Source organism: Orycteropus afer, unplaced genomic scaffold (assembly GCF_000298275.1).
Source record: "Orycteropus afer afer isolate SDZICR_OR568_19922 unplaced genomic scaffold, OryAfe1.0 scaffold00666, whole genome shotgun sequence".
NCBI lineage: Eukaryota > Metazoa > Chordata > Mammalia > Tubulidentata > Orycteropodidae > Orycteropus > Orycteropus afer.
In genome coordinates this window covers 583,070-584,362 of record NW_006922253.1, presented here as the reverse complement: position 1 = coordinate 584,362, position 1,293 = coordinate 583,070, and positions in this window count along the sequence as shown.

Here is a 1,293-nt window from a genome sequence, read left to right as displayed (position 1 = left end):
TTTGAACCACCAGCCTTCTGGTTAGAAGTCAAGTGCTTTAGGCACTATGCTACCAGAGTTCTAGGAAAGAATATATTGCCCTGTTGTTTGACTTTCAAGATAATTGTAATGTCGATTAATTAATACTGTTTGCTTTATGAAATTAAATTCCTATTTAATGTATTTAGTCTGACTCAGACTTCATAGGATGGGATGAAAAAACAAAACGAACAAACAAAAACCTCTTGGATAGCTTTGCAGTTCATAGGGTCTATCAAACAAAGGGAATCCTTGTATTCAAAGTTTAAAAATAGAAATTTAACTTGGAGAACAGAAAGAAATATATCGAAAGAAACATACATTGCTGGTAAGATAAAATGCTGTATATACATGCATATATACAGGTATATATGCACACATATGCACTTAAACATAATATCTGCTTATTACATGTGCATTCATTCAATAAATATTTATTAGACCATCATTATATACATTAATGTATATGTTTGACTACCAAAAAATACAAAACCAAAATCACTGCTGAGTCAATTTGACTCATAGTGACCCCTCCTCAGGTTTCTATAGAAGTAGATTGCCCAATCTTCCTTCCAAGGTGTGGCTGGTGGGTTTGAACTGCAGACCTTCTGGTTAGCAATCAAACGCCTTAGGCACTACACCACCAGAGCACAAAGTCATTTAAAAAAAAAGTCCTACTTAGTATTTTAGTGATGCCTCCTTCTTAGTACTTTAACAACAAACAGCAATGGCTCATTCAACCAAGATATGAATGATCCTTCTACATCCTATTAGTTCTCCCTACGTGAATTCTCATGCTTTTTTCTCCCATCCTGCCCAGCACGTCCATCATCCATCACTCTTAGCTACAAGACATATTATTTATAGAATAAAGAGAATCATCCCAATTTGGGACATGAAATTTCCAAAGAAAATAAAATAAAAGTTATTGTGCAAAAAAAGTTTTTCCTATCAAAGATAATCAGATAAAGGATGTTATTTTTCAACTAGCCAAGATAAAAATCTTGCACCTACATGAAAACAAAATGCAACAACTTCTTTGCAATTCCCTTCTGGCAGAGTGAGGTGGACTCTCTTGGAAAAAAAAAAAAAAATTTAAATAAAATAAAAAGAAGGCAATATTTATGAAAGTTATTTGTAAATAATGACAATAACTTCATCTTTTTTCTTTGATGCAAAAATACTCCTCCTAGGAATATACCCTAAAGAAAAATATTTTGAAAAGAAGAAAATCACTATGTACAAATATGTTCAACACAATTATTAATAGCCATG